The sequence below is a fragment of the Lithobates pipiens genome, unplaced genomic scaffold (assembly GCF_037356315.1).
Source record: "Lithobates pipiens isolate NorthernLeopardFrog02 unplaced genomic scaffold, aLitPip1_a1.2 Scaffold_27, whole genome shotgun sequence".
Classification (NCBI taxonomy): Eukaryota; Metazoa; Chordata; class Amphibia; order Anura; family Ranidae; genus Lithobates; species Lithobates pipiens.
In genome coordinates this window covers 6,447,292-6,452,112 of record NW_027507788.1, presented here as the reverse complement: position 1 = coordinate 6,452,112, position 4,821 = coordinate 6,447,292, and positions in this window count along the sequence as shown.

Sequence of the window (4,821 nt, the reverse complement as noted above, 5' to 3'; positions counted from 1 at the left end):
TTAAAATAGAAATTTTTGCCCGGAATGAGCAAAGGTACGTTTGGAGAAGAAAGGGCACAGAATTTAACCTCTAGAGATCCGTGCTATAGCCGAATGACGGCTACAGCGTGGACCTGCTTTGCCGGGACGATGTCTATTGACGTCGTCCCATGCACGAGTGGCCTTCGCGCCCCCTGAGGGGCGCGCACGGCACGCTCCGTGATCAGCGAGTCTATGAGACTCGCCTGATCACGGATCGGAGCAAGGGGTCGATCTCGACCCCTTACCACATGATCAGCTGTCAGCCAATGACAGCTGATCATGTGACACAACAGAGCCGGTAATCGCCTATTTTTCCTGACAGCCCGAGGAGAAAAAAAAAGAAAAACGGTCACCGGCGGCCGTGATCGGGACATCAGTCCCGATCACGGCCAGCGTATCAGTGCCCACCTGCCCCCTGAAAGTGCCACCTATATAATAAAAAAGTGCCCCCCATCAGTGCCACTCATCAGTGTCCACAGTGCCACCCATCAGTGCCCACAGTGCCACCTATCAGTACCCACAGTGCCACCTATCAGTACCCACAGTGCCACCTATCAGTGCTCACAGTGCCACCTATCAGTGCCAACAATCTGCCTCAACAACAGTGCTGCACCCCAGTGCCCCATCAGTGCCATCTACCAGTGCCCATCAGTGTCGCCCAGCAGTGCCACCTATCAGTGGTACCTATCAGTGCCCCTTAGTGCCACCCATCCGTGCCACCCATCAGTGCCACCCATCAGTGCCATCTTTGCCCATCAGTGCAGCCTTACCTGTGCCCATCAGTACTGCCTTATCTGTGCCTATCGGTGCCACCTTATCTGTGCATATTAGTGCCGCCTTAACTGTGCCCATCAGTGCCCACCAGTGCAGCCTATCAGTGCCCACCAGTGCCGCCTTATCAGCGCATTTCAATGAAGGAGAAAAATAACCTGTTTGCAAAATTTTTTAACAAACTATGAAAGATGATTTTTTTTTTTGCATCTTTTTTTGTTTGTTTAGCAAAAAATAAAACTCCCAGCTGTAACTAAATACCACCAAAAGGAAGCTCTATATGTGGGGAAAAAAATGATAAAAATTGTATTTGGGTACAGTGTTGTATGACCGCGCAATTGTCATTCAAAGTGCATCAGCGCTGAAAGCTGAAAATTGGTCTGGGACTGAGGGGGGGGTTTAAGTGCCCAATAAGCAAGTGGTTAATGAAAAGAACCTCTGTCCAACTGTTAAGCATGGGGGTGGATCAATCATGCTTTGGGGTTGTATTGCAGCCAGTGGTACAGGGAACATTTCACGAGTAGAAGGAAAAATGGATTCAATAAAATTTCAGCAAATTTTGGATGGTAACTTGATGCCATCTGTGAAAAAGCTGAAGATAAAGAGAGGATGGGCTTTACAAATGGATAATGATCCTAAACACACCTCACAATCCATGGGGGATTACAACAAGAGGCGTAAACTGAAGGTTTTTGCCATGGCCTTCACAATCTCCTGACCTCAACATTATTGAAAATCTATGGATAGACCTTAACCACTTAAGGACCAGGCCTCTTTTTCAGACTTGGTGTTTACGTGTTTAAAACAGTTTTTTTTGCTAGAAAATTACTTAGAACCCCCAAACATTTTATATTGTTTTTTTACTAACACCCTAGAGAATAAAATGTCGGTCATTGAAATACTTTTTTCACACCGTATTTGCGCAGCGGTCTTACAAGCGCACTTTTTTTTGGAAAAATTCACTTTTTTGAATAAAAAAATAAGACAACAATAGCCCAAATTAGCCCAATTTTTTTTATATTGTGAAAGATAATGGTACGCCGAGTAAATTGATACCCAACATGTCACGTTTCAAAATTGCGCCCGCTCGTGGAATGGCGTCAAACTTTTAGCCACAAAAATCTCCATAAGCGACATTTAAAAAATTCTACAGGTTGCATTTTTTGCGTTACAGAGTAGGTGTAGGGCTAGAATTATTGCTCTCGCTCTACCGATCGCGGCGATACCTCACATATGTGGTTTGACCACCGTTTTCATATGCGGGCGCTACTCACGTATGCGCGCTTCTGTGCGCAAGCTTGTCGTGACGGGGTGTTTTTAAAAAACTTTTTTTTCTTCTTATTTATTTTAATTGATTTTATTTATTTTTACACTGTTTTTAAAAAAAAAAAATGGATCACTTTTATTCCTACTACAAGGAATGTAATCCCTTGTAATAGAAAAAAGCATGACAGGTCCTCTTAAATATGAGATCTGGGGGGTCAAAAGGTCCTCAGATCTCATATTTGGGCTAAAATGCAAAAAAAAAAAAAAAAAAGAAAAAATGACATTTAAAAAAAGTATACCTTTAAGAGGTATGGGCGGAAGTGACGTTTTGACGTCGCTTCCGCCCTCCTATGGTATAGAGACGAGTGGGGGCCATCTTAGCCTCACTTGTCTCTATGCCCAGCTAGGAAGAGGACCCGATCGCCTCCGCCGCTACCGACGGCTCCGGTAAGCGGCGGAAGGTGCGGGAGGGCAGCGGGAGTCGGGGGTGGGACCTCTCCCGCCGCCGATATCGGTGATCTCGCGGCGAATCCGCCACGGAGACCACCGTTATCGTACAGCCAATGTGCCAGGACAGGCTGGGGAAGGACTGTCAGGCAGGCTGTATGGGGCCCTGTTCAGGCAGGCCTGTATAGGGCCCCGTTCAGGCAGGCATGTATAGGGCCCCTTTCAGGCAGGCCTGTATAGGGCCCTATGAGTCCTAATTGTGCTCCTGCTACTAATACAATCTTTATGTAAGGCTCAAATCTCATCTTTAGTTTGCTTATCTTCCGTAGTTTGAATTTATTATTTTTGAAGGCCTGATGAAGCCCTTTGTTTCTCCGGAAACTTATTGGCTTTTTTACTTATACAGAAAACAATACATTGTATCTAGATTTTAAAGCTTTATGTAATGCTTAGATCATTGTATCAATACATTGTATCTGAATTTTACAGCTCATTTGAAGCTTCCTTTCTATATCAATGTGCCAGGGCAGGCTGGGGAAGGACTGTCAGGCAGGCTGTATGGGGCCCCGTTCAGGCAGGCCTGTATAGGGCCCGTTCAGGCAGGCCTGTATAGGGCCCGTTCAGGCAGGCCTGTATAGGGCCCTATGAGTCCTAATTGTGCTCCTGCTACTAATACAAGCTTTATGTAAGGCTCAAATCTCATCTTTAGTTTGCTTATCTTTCGTAGTTTGGATTTATTATTTTTGAAGCCCTGATGAAGCCCTCCGGAAACTTACTGGCTTTTTTACCTATACAGAAAACAATACATTGTATCTAGATTTTAAAGCTCATTTGGGGCTTCTTTTCTATAATAATGTGCCAGGGCAGGCCGGGAGAGGGCTTTCAGGCAGGCGGTATGGGGTCCCGTTCATGCAGGCCTGTATGGGGCCCCATGAGTTCTAATCCTGCTCCTAATACAAACTTTAGGTAATGCTCAAATCTCATCCTTAGTTTGCTTAGCTTCCATAGTTTGGGTTTATTCTTTTTGAAGCCCTGATGAAGCCCTTTGGATCTCCTGAAACGTGTCAGCTTTTACCTATACAGATGATGTGACAATACTCAGTATCTGGATTCTTCAGCTTATTTGGAGCTCCCTTTCTATAAGAATGTGCCAGGGCATACCGGGGAAGGGCTTTCAGGCAAGGCTGTATGGGTCCCCATTCAGGCAGGCCTGTATAGGGTCCCCTGAGTTCTAATTGTGCTCCTGCGTCTAATACAAGCTTTATGCAATGCTCAAATCTCATCCTCAGTTTTCTTATCTTACACAGTTTGGATTTAATTCTTTTTGAAGCCCTGATGAAGCCCTTTTTGGATCTTCTGAAATGCGTCGGGCTCTTTTACACAGGCAACAATACATTGTATTTGGAGCTCTCCTTCTATATGTCATATTCTTCACTTAGGCAGCCATATAATCACAGCAAGGGTAAGTGACGGGTTATGCCCGCTGATCCAGACACAGACAGGAGATGTTTGCGGACCGATCCAGCCAGCAGATTGATTGGACAGCTTGTGCCGATTGCTTTTGAGGGGGGGGGGTCTCTCCCACCCCGTACCCATAGACACATACACTCACCCGAGCAACCTAAACGTTCCTGCATAAAAACGCCAGCAAGCTGTCTCAGATATAGCGCCTCCACCTCCCTTATCGGAGATCAATGGCCGCCTTTATCTTCCAATTTTTTATTTTTTTTTCTTGAGCGAACGTTTAAGAAAAAAAAAAAAAAAAAATTAAAAAAATGGCCTCTGGCCACCTCGCCAATAATCGCCCTCCAGATACTTTTTCCGTCACGCAATTTCGCAAAACGCAATCACGAGCAAATCCAATTTGAGCTAAGTGGCGGAAACCAGCGAGCGGGGGCGGGGGCAGCGGCTGAATAATGGTGAGCCGAAACCCGCAGATTGCCGAAAAAAATAAAAATAAAAAAAAAGGATGCATTTTTGATGAAGCTCAAAAGCTTCGGGGGGGGGGGGGGGGAGCGGCGCGCGGCCGAGAGGCATCTATATTTATACGTCGCGCCAACGGTTGCGATTTAGGTCTCCACGCGGAGTGTCCAATTCCACGATACGCTGGCCTTCGCGCTGGGGCCTTGGACGTATTACCGATCGTGGCGCCCATCACAGGGATTTTTTTTTTTATATTTTTTATATATGAGATATATATTTAATATATATATATATATATTTAATATATATATATATATATATATATATATATATATATATATATATATATATATATATATATATAATATATATATAATATTTAATATATAAATT